Below are 15,300 nucleotides of genomic sequence, written 5' to 3'. Positions count from 1 at the left end.
TTCCAAAACTTATTTGCCCTCTCAACCTATTTGTATGCCCTCCTCCTGCAGCCCTTGGCCCTCTTTCTCAGGAAAAAAAGAAAAACAACCATACTGGCTACCACCTCCTACTTCTATATCATTGCAGTGTCCAGTTTGATTTTTTCCCACAAAATTCCTGGATGGCATTTGGCACCAAACCCAAAGTCAATGGACTGATGGAAAGTCAATCAATCAATAAATATTTATTGAATATTTTCTATATTCAGAGTATTACACTAGGGACTGGAATAATGGTGGAGTGGGGAGACAACAATCAAGGAAACTTAATTTTGTCTTCTAGAAACTTACAGTCTAGTTCAGAATACAGAAACATCCCCTGGAAAAGTTCACTAACTGCACAAGAGGTGTCTTTGGGCAGTAGGAGCTAAAGGGGCATATATGGAGACCCAGGCAGGAAGAACTTTATAAATGAAGAAATAAAGAGTGCAAGGTTAGTTTTCAAAAGTCCCTGGAAAGACTGAATTTCAGCTGAGCCAAGAAGTACGGGGAAGAATTGGATAGATAGTGAGGAATGGAAAGGGTATTCCCAGAAAGACAAAAGGCATGAGCAAAAGGGCAAAGGTAGGCAAGGTCAAAGTATGTTTAGAAACAAAGGCTGCATAGGACCAGATTCAAGGGACTATGTCATAAGCCGTGATACCTGTGTGAGAATTCTAGTATCCTGGCTGGGAGACTCTGGAAGGGTAATGTGAAGGAAGAAGAGAATAAAAAGTCAAGAAACAATTCCATCCTTGGGCCCTTTCTTCTTTTCAAACCTAATGTGCCTCCCTTGGGCTCCTATGTTTGTGGATAGACAGAGCCCAGGGTTATAACTTCCAGAAATACCTCACTTTTCTCCTGGATCCCTCATATACAATGTCGCAGTTTCGTGATGGTCACGGAAAATAATTTGTGAGAGCTTAGGTGGTGTTTGTTGAGAATTCTTGCATCCAACCAGCTATCTTCTGTTGTATCCCATTTGCTCTTGTCTGGAGTTGCTAAGCATGTGCCACACTTGGGGTATTTGACAAACTGACACTCTACTATAGGGAGTGTCCAACTCATCTTGTCAAATACACGGAGTGTGGCACTGCAGGAGGCAAAGTCAGGGGCTTCAATAGAGAGGTGAGATCTTCTCTGTGAAGATGTGATCCTGAAGGGAAAGGAAAAGAAAAAAGTAATGAAGTCACACCTTTAGCTCCAGGAAACAGGCAGAAGCTAGAAGGACCCACCTAAGCTCCAGAACAAAGAAGTGAGCAAAATAAGCATAAGGCCAGAAGAGAGATCCTGAAGGTATGTAGCGAAGGCCCAAGTGAGACTGCAGGCAAGGCATCATTGCTAGGGATTCATCAGGCCTGTGTCCTGTTGCTATGGCATTTCCAGGGGTCCTAAGTTTCAGTGAGCTCCTCCGTGCAGCAGAGAGAGAAAAATTTGTTCATCCTTCAGCTTAGAAGATGACGAAGTTAGAGTCAATTTTCATGCTCCCCTTTCCCAACACTCCCAGGCTGTGTCCTCACAGTGTTGTGGTTATGAACATAGGCTTTGAAGTTAAACGTGGGCTTTAATCTTGACTCTGCCACTAACTAGCTGGGCAACATGGGTAAATCATTTCATCTCTCTGGGCTCCAGTGGTTCAGATCCACAAAATGGGAATAATATAGTAATACCTCATAGGGTTATTGTGAGAATGAAATGAGATAATGCATGTAAAGCCCTTAGTTCAGTATTTGATACACAACAAATTCTCAAAAAAAAAAAAAAAAACAAAAAAAAAACAAAAAAAAAAAAACAAAACATGGCTCTTGCTACGGAAAGGAATATCTAATGGCCATTAACAATTGATTTAACAAGGGTAGGACAGTTGAGACAGGAATTTCTTGTGACTTCAGCCTTGCCTAACATAGTCTCTTTGTCCTATCAGCAATCACAGAACTCAAGAAGGGCAGCCATAAAAGCGCCCTTAGAGATCATCAAGTGTCAAACACTCATGTTATAGGTGAGAAAAGTCAAGTTACAGGTCAGTTAATATTGTGGAAGAGACTTGCTAAAGGTCAGGGAATTAGTTGTTCACAATTCAAGACTGGGCCCTATACCACCCCACTGTGCCTTCTAGCTTTCCTGACCAGTCCTTCTACTTCCCAACTCTGTATATTCCTGTGGGAAAAGGGAGATACATCAACCAGGAGAGAAAAAGACAGGTGGTGGACTTGGCAGTACAGCATTGATATCCTTGAACCCACAGCCATCTGGGCAATAAGGAAATTGCCAGGAGCAGGGTCAGACCTGAAACTTCTGGGAGAATTTTCTTGGCAATACATAGATCTTGTTTCTAAAAATTCCAGGTTGTCCAGGTCAAATTCCATTTCTTCCCATATGAGACAGCTAACTTGTGAGAAAGTAACTGGCCTACATTAAATACTGGTGTAAAAAGTGGCAAATATCACAAGGTTATTGGGAATAGAAAACTGCCCACAATAACTGCCCCAGAAGACCTTGTCCCAGTCAATTCAAGGCAGAGGGACTCAGCCCTGTCTTTCAACAAGAAAATTCTTAGAGTGGGTTTTTCTCTCACCTTTTTCAGTTATATGTATGTTGATGAGTGGTTGATGTGCTCCTCTAGTATAAGATCTGGGGGTGACTTAAAAGCTAAGATTCTAAAATATTTTTTACACCATCCTCCCTCTACTTACCTCTATGACTATCCAATGTAGCCTCCCAGAAGTGTGGCTCTTTCAGCCAAAGCAGTCATGGTCACCAGATATGGTTATAGTGGAAAAAATCAAACAAAACATGGGTTATAATGCCATCTTGGCCACCAAATAGCTAATCATGATGTTCAGCAAGTCTTTCTTTGGGTCTCAGTTATCTTCTCTATTATAAGGACAAGAAGACCTATCTGGCAGGGCTGTTGGTAAAGAGTTTGGTGAGCTATCCAGGGCCTCCCACATAGAGGCTCATGGGTACCATGGCTAAGCCCTTGGAGCTGTGGGTGGAGGCCTGCCAAGAGAGTTGATTCTTCAGACTTTTTTGCTGGAGGTGACAGAGGAGAGAGAACTAGACTGATAACTTTCTTCTACCATCATCTCCATTGGCTACCATCTCCAGTGAAAAGACCTGGATAAGCTGAAGGTACCCATAGCCTTCTGAAAGCCCTTGCTAACTTCACTTACCCCAGAAAGCCTTGCAGAGAGGAATAATGGGCTAAGGATTCCTTCTTAGTACTGTGGAAGTTGAAAGGACTTACAGAACATGTCACCTCAGTATTGATGGAGACAGCCAGTGGCTGAGCAGAAACTTGACTGGATTTATTTCCCAATATTGCTGCTCTAGTTCATGCCTCTCTAATAGAGTATATATAAGAAAAGCAGGTTCAGTTAAGAGACTGACCACATCCATAGAAGTGGATATGGATACCTATATCAGGTGATACTGAGGGACTTGGAGATCTCTCCTCTTGGCTTGTCATATTACCTAAAACATCATCATTGGGTCAAGACTTTGTCCCCAGTTGAAATGCAAAGTCATCTATTGGAGAGTTTCACAAAATCACTATTACTGAGGCAAAAGATAGGTTGATTTTAATAGAGAAATTGGAGGTTATAGGCCTGTAGAAGAATGTATAAGTAGGCATCTTGGGATCACTGAACTCCCAGCTAGTGCCAAGTACCTGAAAGGGGAGTAGGAGTAAAGAAGGAATCCTCAGAACCATTCTTGAAAAAAGCCAGTCTGCCTCCAGTGTGGGGGCTCTTCCAATTCTGAAATTCTAGGAGTCTAAGATGGGGCTATGGAAGAAAGAGGTTTTCATCTTTGATGCCACTCAGAGTGCTATATGGATGACCACCACCTCTCCTCCTTGGTTTGAACAGGCCCACCCAGAGATATTTACTCAGAATCACTCTCATCTCCTTTCTCAGCAGAGGGCTGAAAATGATCAAAATATGAGATATAAGAAATAAAAACCTCTGTAAAGTGTATCCATCTAAAACTTCCCTTCCTCTCTTTTGCAGAGGAGACCAAAAATCTGAGTATTGGAGTAGAGAAAGAACTTGCCTAAAGTTAGACAGTAAGTAAATTGCAAAACCTGTTACTAAGTCATGGAACATTCCACTTCCCCATGGCTGCCTTCTAGATAGTCTGCTTGGGTAGGAATTATCACCCCCCTTTTCCCCACCATTAGAAGCTCCAAGATAGAAGGCCAGTGGTAACCTTTCTCTCCCTGACACTTGACCCTGGATCCTTGAGAAGGACCCAAGGAGAATGGGATGGGCAGGGGTCCAAGCCACCCTTGGCTGCCATGGACACTGTCCCAGCCTGGAAAGCCAAGAAGAGAAGGCAAATGGATACTATACCTGTAATAGGAGTGGTGCCTGGATCTCAAGCAGGGCACAGTCTCCCCGTTGTTGAGCCAAACTGCAGAGGCCAGAGAGAGCCGGGCTTTGTGCTGTGGGCAGGAAGGCTGTGTGTTTTGAAGGACCCTTGGTGTCTTCAAGAGGAAACAGAAATGAGGAAGATAAAGCTGAGGTTAGCCAACGGAAATCTGGGTGCAAAATGACAAAATAGTGCTGTTGTGAAAGGGCCTACTAGTGCAGCAACAGTCCCCATTGCTGTGCCCATGCCCTCCACCCACAGCCAACCTCCAACAGATCAACAGACTGCCTGTGGAAAGTTTCCAGCTGCCCTAGGTTCTGCCTATGGGTCAGGGAATTTTCCCTAGAATTAACTCCAAGAGGGCAATCTTGGAATGTCAGAGCTGAAACATAATCAAATTTGAGAAACTGAGGTTCTGAGGGATGAAAGGAAATGTCTGACACCACAAAGTAATTTAATGGTGAAGTTAGAATTTAAACCCATTTCTGTCAACTCCAAATCCTATGTTCTCTCACTTTGTCAGAATATTTCCTAGTCCTTGAGTCTCCTTTTTACCTCCAACTTTTCTCCTGGCACACAAAACCAGCTACTGGAGCCCAGTGCAAAATAAAAATAAGTGACCCAAATGTTAAAAAATATTAATAATTTAAAGATAGCAACTGTAGAACATTAAATCAAGTGTGAGACAGTTCTGAATGTGGTGCCTTTCTAACTGTGGGGCCCTGTGCAGCTGCGTAGGTCACATGCCTATGAAGTAGGTCCTGCTAGCCACATGCTGATATCTGGGATCTTACAGAAGGAAAGAAAGAAATTCACTTTTATTAGAATACTTATTATGTGCTTTACATATGTCATATCATTTAAATGACAATCCTCTGGTATAGGTGTTATTATTAGTCCTATTTATAAGTGAGGAAACTAAAGCACATAGAAGTAAAGAGACTTGACTAAGGACACAAAACTTGGAAATAATGGAGAAGGCAAGATTTGCAGTCAGGTCTTTCTGATGCCAGATGTTACACTTTTTCTTCTCTTCTACATTGGCTATAAGGAGGGGAGAGAAAAATAGATGATCTTGAGAAGGAAAAGGTGGTGCCAAACCCCTAAGATCATTTGTGACTTCAGGTTGCATGAGGAACATGAAAGGAGCAAGATGGAGGTGAGTGGCTTCCTAATACCTCAAGTTTGCAGTCCCTGGGCAGATCTGTTCACAGCCAGGAAAATGATGGATTCTCATCATGCTATACTCTCCATCATGGATCCGGATGACATGGAATCCATGAGTGTTAGCTCTTTCAATTCTCTCAGGGTATATTTGGGAAGGCCTTCAAGGATTGCAGTACCCAAATCCCAGCCCAAGTGTGCACTATCAAGAGTCTATCCAGGCTACAAACAGTCTTATAAGTTCAGGCTCAATGGAAAAGATCACAACCTGGGAACCAGAAGCCCTGGGCCCTAGTCCCACCTCTGTCAGCTCTGCTCCCTCCCTGAGCCTTGGTTTCCCAGTTAGCCAACAGAACTTGGACTAAACAGTCTTGGGGGCCTCTACAACTCAAACATTCCCTGGTTTCTTTATGATTCCTTCTGTCCCTCCCCTCCTTCCTTACTGGGCTTTGCTGAGGGAGGTTGAAGGGCCTGGAGCCTCTGAGGACAGCCTAAGATAAGGATTCCCTTGCTCTCATAATGCTTTGTGGAAAATTTCCTTCTACCAGAAAAAATTATTATTGGCTTAGGCCTCAAGACCAGTTTCCCCAGATCTGAATTCTTGAAAGATTCAGTTCCTGTTTCATTTTGGTTTCTAACTAAAGCTTAAGGCAGGGACAAGGTGGTGCTGTGGGCACTTTCCTAGGATGGGAACCCCTCCTCTTTACTTATGGCACAGAGATTAAGTTCAGCTACCCATGACTTCTTTTTACTTCCTTGTCCGTTTAGGTTCTCTACTGGGTTTTTAAGACGGGCCTTCTGGAGACTATGTCTTCACCTAAAGGAGTAATTAATGGTGGCCATTATGAGCACTATAGCAGGTCCATGAAAGAGAGCATTAGGATCCAGAAGAGCCTACAGATCATGCCACCAATGCAGAGGCCCTGAATGAGAGCAAAAGGCACTGGGTTCCTTGGAGTTCCTCTTTACCCCATAACCACAAAGTATGCTGAGAAAGGTCAGGCTGTTGTTTGCAGCAACATCACAAGGTGGCCTCTTCCTTAAGATCTATTATTCAAGATGTTGCTCAAAGCAACCAGAAGTTACAAAGTCCTCCCATTTTTGATGCTCTTTGCCTTGGCTATGCTTGTGGAGGTGGGGTGAGGAAGAAGGGAAGAGAGTTAGATGGGGGGTAGGCAGTTCTGGGACCTCACACTATAGACACATTTATTTACCCACTCAGTGCTGGAGTAGAAAGAACACTGAATTTTGAGTCAGAGCCCCTGTGTCTTAGACCCTAGGTTATATATCCTGTATTACAGACCCAAATCTGTAACTCATTAACTATGTGACCTTGACCAATCATGCACAGCCTGTCTGAGCCTCAGTCACCACATCTGATTGAGAGATTTTCAGGCTGGAGGGGAGAGGGAAGGCAGGCATGCACATAAGGAAATATGTTACTCTACAGAATATGACAAGCAATCTTAAAAAGGCACTAAGTGCCGTAAAAAGAGTAGGTAAGAAAGACATGATTATTACAGGGGTGGGGAGGTGGTGGTGATTAGAAAGTTTCTTGAAGGAGTAGGATTTTAGCTATATCTTGAAGGATGGAGAGAGAAGAAAACGGCACACACTGTCTTTGGAGAGCCTTTCCTGATCACCCCTCTTCCAGCAAAATTGGTTGCTCCCTGTGTTACTGCCATCCAGTCTCCAACAGCTGTCTATATTTTGCTTATGTGTCTGTCTTTCTCAGGAGACCAAGAACTGGCCAAAGCAGAGACTGCTCCTGATCCTTTCCTGTCTTTTCAGGATGAGAACTGTGAGTTGAATATGTGAATGAGTCAGTGCATAGCAAATGAAGGAGACCTCATGGGCCAAGATCCACATATTCCTTTGCTTAATTCACCTCCATAAAGGAATTGAGAAAGCTCCCATTTACTTAGAGTCCATCTCCCTCCTCTCCCACCCTGGCCTTCCTTCCGACATCTGTCAAGAAGAGTCCCCAGGGACAATTGCAGAGCTAAGGCCACTTCCTGTGCAAAAGGCCTGTGTCCACACACTCTACCTCAAACCTAGTGATTGCTGTTCATACAATTGCACTGGGGTTTCCTCTGGGAAGAAACCCAAATGTTGATGCAATGCAGACGGCAGCCCCAGGCCAGGCTTGAAGAACTTCATGTACTCCTGGACTTGGGGACAGAGGTTTCACTGTGGGTCTTCCCTACAAAGCCAGTGATGTTAAGATGGTTGGCAGCAATTAGCTCACCAACTGTAGCCCAACTTTATTCAACAAATGTATTTGAGCACCTACTGCCTTCAAAGCACTATGCTCAACACCAAGGAGGAAAACAAATACATAATAGTGCTATCTAACAGAAATATTATGAGAGCCACAAATATTCTAATAACCACATTATAAATAAACAGATGAAATTATTTTAACAATATATTTCTTTTAACTCAATACATCCAAAATATTATTTGAAGCTGTAAGCATTATAAAAATTTATGGAGATATTTATACTCTTTGAAATCCAGTATTTTATACTTACTATACAACTTGATTTGAAGCAATTTTTGAAGTGCTCAGTTGCTATATGTTGCTAGCAGCAGCACAGGTATGAGATGTGAACCCTACTCTCAAGTACTTCACAGCATAGTCCAGGAGCCAGACTGCTACATAAGCATGTACAAGGAGTGAGTAAGATAGTGGAGGCACAAGTATGGAAAAGAACACCATACCAGGAGTCATAAGACTTGGCTATAGTCTTTTGTCATCACCAATTTTCTGTGTGACCACTGGCAAATCCCTCTCCTTCTTTGAGCCTCCTTATTTCCATGTCTACAGTGAAGTTGGAATAGATTCATTCAATCAATAAATATACATTGAGTATTTCCTAAGTAGCAGGCATATTGCAAGGCACTTAGGATACTAAAGAGAATAAGACACATAAATGCTTGCCTTCCTGGAACTTACAGTATTATGTAAAACAACTATTAAACAAATAATTACAGGCAAATATGATAAATGGGAAGTCTGGAGAGCTGGGAGAAAACATAATAAGGGATCCTAATCCACTAGGGTCAGTTAAGTCAAGGAAACCTCTAAGAGGAAGTAACTTTTGAACTGAGACTGAAGGATGAGATGGAGTAAGCTAAGTGAATAATGGGCAAAAAGCAGTTCCAGGCAGAAAGAACAGCATGTGCAAAGATTCTGAGGTGGGAAAGAATGTGGCATATTCCAGGAAGATAAGGAGGTTGATGTGGCCTGGCATAGAGTGAGCAGCAAAAGAATAGAACAAAGCAAGGCAGGAGAGATTAAGTGGGAGCAAAACTGAAGAAGTCCTTGTATGCTGTGTTGATGATGTGGGACTTATTCAATGAGACATGAGAATCCAGAGAAGACTGTAAGTGATGCAGTGTTTATCCAGCTCCAAGCCTAGGATTTTGGAATCTAGGACATGGAGACAAAGGGGAAAGAAAAGTTAATTCTAACTGGTTGAATTAGAGGCTTCAAAGGACAGGCAGCATTTAAAAAGACCCTTTAAAGATAACAGGAGAAGTAGTAAGAGAAGAGCATTCTAGGCAGAGAAAGAAAACCTGGGTAAAAGTGCAGAGGTAGGAAAGAAAGGTGAGCTTGTGTGGTTGGCAGGACTACTGATGCAACAGAGTAAATATAAACCCAAGAACATTTTTGAATGTCTATAAATATACCAGAAGAATAGCAGGCCAAATGTCCTATACAATATACTGAATAAGTTCTGGGAGAAATGAGACAAAGATATAAGACCTACTAAGAGATCCATTTTGTATTATAATAATAATAATGAACAGGCACTGTGAACTGACCAAGTGCCAGGCACTGTCCCAAGCCCTTACATATATTAGTTTATGTAATTCTCACAATGACTTTATGAAGAAATACAATGGTTTTCCCCATTTTACCAAAGAGAATTTGACGTTCAGTGAGGGTATGCCACTTATATGGCAGAGCAAGTATTTAAATGCCCCACAACAATTTATCAAGGGTAGGAATTCTGCAGCAATCTACAAAAAATATATAATATGGTCCTGTGTAAGAAATATCAAATTCAGGCCAGTTATCATCTCATTCTACTAGGACAGCTTTATCCTGGGAAACCTCATTAATTTCCAGTTTATGATCATTAGACAGCGGACTGTTGCTTAGCTTCTTAAAAAGAAAAAAAAAAAGGAAATGGGAGTTCTGGAGAGTTTTTTTTAAAGACTTAGGGAAAAAAAACAGATTCCACACCTCACTCCCCTCTCCTTACCTCAGTCACAGTCCTTCAGAAGCTGCCATCTATGAAGTAACAAAAATAACTGAAGTAATCCTAACTAACCATTCTTATCGACAATAGTCTGCCTAAGGCTTTTTTCCACTGGGCAACAGTTTTGAATCAACAGGAAAGGAAGGAAGGAGGAACCAACTTCTGATAGTCTATTGCATATATTTGGCAGAAACAAAACTATGTTTCTTTAAACTATATGTTCTCTAATTCAGACAGGGGTGGGTGCCCAGTTATTATTGATTTTGGCACACCCAGACCATCTTCATTTCCCTAGTGTTTACTCTGAGTAAAGGAAGGGGAGGGTTGGTGACTTTAGGGGGACAGAAAGAGAATTTAGACCAAACCCTTGAGCAAAGATCACAGCTAGACATCTTCTGGAACTGGGATGCTAGAACTTAGGAAGTTGTTAATTCCGATGTACTTCTCTCTATAAGTTTAGTCACCAAGAGATGTCTTTCCTAATGTCTGGTCCTTTATTTGCATATTTGAGTTTCCACCACGGTCATCTAAAGAGTGCCAACCATCACAATTTGGTTGACAGTAGGTAGCTCAGGATTCCCAATATATAACCTAAAGTTTTCTGAATTATAGCGGTAGATGCTATGATGCATATGGCCAGATGTCTCTTACTGGTAGAGAGTGTTATAACTAAATTAGAGGAAAAGGAAAATATCAAAGATTCTCAAAGTGGGTTATTGGCTTATGACAGGCATTGCAGGGTGTCACATCAGGACTTGTGGTATAGTGAAAAGAGCATTGAACTTGAAGTCCAGTCACATGAGCTTGAATCCAAGTTTGCCATTTTCTATCAGTGGAACTTCGAGTAAATTACTAACATTTCTGAGTATCCATTTCCCCATCTAAAAATAAGCTAATAATACCTACCTCATGGAATTGCAGGGAATTTGTGTACCTGAGAGCTCCTGTAAAGGCCAGCTAATGCAAGGTAAGAAGCAGAAGATCTAGATATTGGCACAAGAAGGGATGCTGCCCTTCTATTCTCAATTCTAGGCAGCATGAAAAATGGGAAATGGAAGAAAACACACTTTTATTGAGTGCTTATTATGAACCAAGTGCTCTCACATCTATTGTATTGCTTACTCCTCTCAAAAAGCTTGTAAAGTAAGACATTCACATTTCACAAATGAGAACTCTGAAGCTTCAAGAAATTAAGCAGCTTTCTTCAAAGTCACATATTTAGTAAGTGGCAGAGCTCTGATATAGGAATTTATTAGCTGTGTCTCCTTAAGTTGGCATGAGAAGGGCTACCTAAAGACTCACCTTCTCCCTTGACTCCTAAAATCCTGCAGTCCAGCCACTCCCCCAATCCTCGGATAAAAAGGGATTCTTCCTCTAAATTGTAAGCTTCATGAGAACAGGAATCATGTCTGTTATACCCAATTTTCTATTGAAGTGCTGATTTACTTTTCTTACTATATTTTGGAGTTCTTCATATATTAGAGAGATTTGCCCTGTGTATGTGATAAGAATTGCAAATATTTCCCCAGTTTGTAATTTGCCTTCTGACTCTTGTTCTAACATTTTATATTTTAATTATCTGTGTCCTCTACTAAAAGTAAGCTCCATGAGGGCAGTGATTTCATCTTATTCACAACTATATCCCTAATGCCTTGAACTGTGCCTAGCTAATAGAAGGTGCTCAAAAATACTGGTTGAATGAACAAGAATTACTCCTCCTGTGCATCCCTGAGAATGTGGTGACATCTAAATACTGAAATCTCTGACCTTCCCTTGACCCTAGTTTCTGAATACCTGAGACCCAGAAGCAGTCAGGGTTGAAAAGCTCAAGGAGAAGAGCCCTAGAAAGAGTGTCAGGAGACCTGAGTTCCAGGACCAGTTCAGTCATGACTTGTAATAACAAGACTAACCAGGCCCTGCCCTCCTGGAGATCAAGTTCATATGAGGGAAACAGATATTCTCCAAATAATCTCACAATAAATATAGAAATGTTACATAGGTAAACACAGGATATTGTGAGAGCAAATAACAGGAAACATAATCTGGTATGAGTTTAGGGAAGACTTTCTTCAAAATTTATTTAAAATTGAGGACCGAAGTATGATTCAGATTAAGTGAAGTTCTCTGGACCTTGGTTTATATATATGTGTGTGTGTTTGTGTGTGTGTGTGTTTATGTGTGTTTGTGTTTGTGTATATATATGAATGATTTTATATGTGCATATGTATTATATATATATGTACATAAAATATTTAAAAACCTTTACCTAACATGTGAAAAGAGCTTTATAAACTGTAAAGTGATAATACAAATGCAAGGTAAGAGGGAAGATTTTTTTCACAAGGCTGGGGCTTTCTCTGGAGCTTTCTGGGGGCTCCATGCGTGGCCTGTTTGAGGCTGGACCTGAGTCTGGACCTAAAATCCTGAAGGACTTGTAGGAGGACTTGCTATTTATCTCAGAAGTGTTTAGAGCAGATCCATCTGTCTCTGACAAGGGAAGATATGTTGAAGAACCTGGGATCAACTTAAACCACGTAATAGTCTTGCTTCTTTGACCACTGATGCTATCCAACATCCTAGAAGCTTCTTGGCTCCTCTGCAAGGAGATGGGGGAGGAGAAGGAATGGGAGGGTCTCTGCATGCCTCTCTGGTCAACTTAGTGCTACCAAGAAGATGGTCAGCTCTTGGATACTACGGCATGGATTCCAGCTTCCACAGAATTTCCCATCTTTCCATTACCTCTTAACACTAAAGAGGGGAAAGAAAGGTGGGGTGAGGGAGCTGGGACACCTGTGTCAGATGGGAAGGCACATGGCCGGTAGTTACTGGTTCTTTGCTCTGGGTTTCATTGCTTTTGTCTTCTTTGTGTCCTGCAGATCTTCTCTTAGCTTCTCTGGGGATTTTCTCTCTAAGTTCTCTGGGCTTTTTCTCTCTTTTATCCTCTCATAAAGGACTCCAGTGATAAGTGATAAGTGCCTGTGATAAGGAAGAGGATGATGTTTCTAATGATGAAGATGAAAATGAAAAAAAGATGAAGACGTTGATTTTCAGCCAAAAATGTCTTTTTCTTTAAGTTTGGTATTTGTTGTTAGATTGATATTTTAACAATAGAGCTCTGATGGTATTACTCCACTGTTTAAAAAGAATCCAGAGTTCTCCATTGCTTGGAGCTGAAAGTTCAAAATTCCTACGCCAGGTGATCAAGACCTTTCACAATCTGTCCCCAGCCTTTGTCTTCATCCCTCTTCATCCACCCTATATTCCAACGACAACACTCTGGTACATCTCTGCCCTTTACACATGCATCTCTGTGGACATGAAAGTCTTTCTGATCCCCTCACATCTATCATGTCAGAATATGTTGTATTTGTTCTTCAAGTTCAGCTTAATTATCCCTTCCTATGAGAAACCTCTCTTGGATCCCTTAGACAAAGTCCCCTGTGCTTTTCATGTACCTCAATTACAGATTGATCCCATTGCATTTTATCTGTTTATATGCATGGAAGGTTGACTCTACCAGTTAGGGTCTTTGACTTACTCATCTTTGGATTCCCAGAGTGTAGTACAAGTCTCAGCATGAAACAGATGTTCTGTAAATGCTGGTTAAACCTGACTAAACTGCCTTTTGAAAGAATGAATTGTATTCTATGATCTGGCACCCTCTTGACTCATGGATACTTTCCAAACATGTTTCGTCTCCAACTCCACTCTCACCCTAGTCAAGGTCTCTTTAGCTGAAGGAGGTATCTGGCTGGGAGTAAAAATAGTGAGGCTAGCACAGTAATTAGACTGATGAATAACATCTTCCAAACTTGTTTTCTCTCCATGGACGTACTGGGACAGAATTTGAAAAGAAACAAACCACAGCTTCAACCAGTGTTACATTCTGTCTCCATAGGTTAGGAAATGAAAATAGAGTGAGCCCAGCTCCATGGTCTGGAGGGAGGATATCTCTTGTCTAATGTCAAAAGGCAAAGTTGTAAATAGACCCTTTTCCCTTTGGCAGTCACTAGAAAAGTTAAGTTCAATTGATATAATGACAGTTTTTCTGACAGTTCACAGAAACTCTCATCCTGAATTAGAAACAGAAAAAAGATTACAGAATCCAGATGTAATGGTAGATAGAAGAGCCTTTCCTGTGAGACTTAAATCCTGGCTTGGCCATTGACCCACTACAGAAGCTTGGGCAAGTGTCTTCCCCTTTCGGCTTCAGTACCCTCAACTGCAAAATAAGGGGCTTGGCTCCTTGACGTGACAGAGAAAGTGATACAGAAATGACCTTCAAGAATGTGGACTTGGTTTTCAGCAGCAATCTCTCACCATTGACCATAGGGCTCAGTTGTAAATGACCCCCAAATTCCAGTTTTAAGAAGACACCTGGAGATGACATGACCATACTCCATGAAATGACTCATGTAAGTTAAACTCACAGGAGGCAGATGTAATACAGTTATGTCAAAAGTTCCAGAGCAATAAAAACCTTCCAAGCATCTGGGAATGCTCATGTTGGCTAAACAGTAATTTCTCTCTTGGTTGGAAAATCTATGCTGAATGCCAAATTAATCATAAAGTTGTTTGATGAGAACATAGACAAGACAAAAGGGATTAGATTCGTTTAATGAATTTCTCCCCTCCCCAAACTTCTCAACTGAAATGTGGTGAACAGGAGGGTCAGGGTCACTTCTTTCATTCCTCTGTCCCTAGCCACAATGACCACTTTCAGGTCTTGGCACTGCTTCTTGCAGTCTGCAGAAGCCCCATGGCCCCTGCATTATTTCTACAGAAGAGTTATTCCTGTTAATGAGACTTCTACAACTTTTTAACATTTGATTAGACCTCTAGGGATTCTACCTTAATTAAAATTCTGATTTCTGTGAGGCACTGTTCTTTCCTGCTTTCATTAGTGAGAGATCCTCTCCCCTTAAGGACTTCTCCAGATGTCTGATCTTCTCTTATTACATGGTGATTTTAATGGCTGAAATCTCAGGGGGAACATTTTGCCTTGATGAGGAGGAGAAGGGGAAGGAGTGTCTCACTTTGACACTGCCTCGATATAAAAAGGCTTTTCCCTGTCCCCTGAAAGAAGCAGCAGTGGACTTGGGGGACTCTGGAAGATTCAGTAGATATGCTTTATTTGTGTTAAGGATATCTGAGTAGCTTGGTAACCAATGTGTTGGGTTCTTATAAAGGTCACATACAAACTCATGGGAAAAATCTTAAGCCCCAGAGATACTTCTTTCTTGGGGTGGCAGGATTGGTGAGCCTACTAGTCAAAGAGGGCAGGTTAAATTTTCCTTCTCTTCTGCTCTCTTCTTTCCTCTGCCATCCTTCTTCTAGTCATCCCTCTCCCATCTTCTCCTCCTTTCTTCTCCCTTTTTTCTCCTGCTCTCCCTCACCTTCTCTTATCATCTCCTTCAAGCTAGAAATAAGGCCAGTGTTGAGAAAAACATGAATTGGGTTATAACCAGGCCTAGCC

At 41.6% G+C, this 15,300-nt stretch overlaps 1 long non-coding RNA gene across 1 annotated transcript; it reads right to left on the bottom strand.

Moving 5' to 3' along the window:
* Nucleotides 1-200: 200 nt before the first annotated feature.
* Nucleotides 201-8,387, bottom strand: LOC119525147. The gene is made up of 2 exons (XR_005214929.1): nucleotides 8,088-8,387; nucleotides 201-4,504 (listed from the first exon to the last, which is right to left on the bottom strand). It is a non-coding gene; the product is annotated as an uncharacterized LOC119525147 (long non-coding RNA).
* Nucleotides 8,388-15,300: the final 6,913 nt, after the last annotated feature.

Source organism: Choloepus didactylus, assembly GCF_015220235.1.
Source record: "Choloepus didactylus isolate mChoDid1 chromosome 24 unlocalized genomic scaffold, mChoDid1.pri SUPER_24_unloc1, whole genome shotgun sequence".
Classification (NCBI taxonomy): Eukaryota; Metazoa; Chordata; class Mammalia; order Pilosa; family Megalonychidae; genus Choloepus; species Choloepus didactylus.
This window is presented reverse-complemented; position numbering and strand designations above follow the sequence as displayed.